This window comes from Gigantopelta aegis, unplaced genomic scaffold, assembly GCF_016097555.1.
Source record: "Gigantopelta aegis isolate Gae_Host unplaced genomic scaffold, Gae_host_genome ctg2864_pilon_pilon, whole genome shotgun sequence".
Lineage (NCBI taxonomy): Eukaryota > Metazoa > Mollusca > Gastropoda > Neomphalida > Peltospiridae > Gigantopelta > Gigantopelta aegis.
Genome location: NW_024533069.1, coordinates 34,252 through 34,749, shown reverse-complemented (window position 1 = coordinate 34,749; position 498 = coordinate 34,252).

Here is a 498-nt window from a genome sequence, read left to right as displayed (position 1 = left end):
TAGGATTTGCTTGTTGCTTGAGTAGGAGTTCCCACCACTTGATAATGACCATTTTGACTGGCCAACATAAGGGCAGTCCAACCATTCTTTTCTAGAATGTTTTACAATCAACTTGTTCTTTGAGAACGCAGTTCCACCACTCGATAATGACCATTTTGACTGGCTAAGTGCAGGACTGTTGTTCCATTACTATTTTGAATATTAGGATTTGCCTGTTGTTTGAGCAGCAGTTCCAGCACTTGATAATGAACCATCCTGACCTGCCATCATAAGGGCTGTATGGCCATTTGCCTCTTGAATGTTACAATTGATTTCCTCTTGAGAAGCAGTTCCACCAATTGATAATGACCATTTCGACTGACTATGTGCAGTGCTGTTATTCCTTGATTACTTTGAATATTAGGATTTGCTTGTTGTTTGAGCAGCAGCTCAGCCACTTGATAATCACTATTCTGACTGGCTATCATAAGGGCTGTCCATCCATCTTTGTCTTGAAAG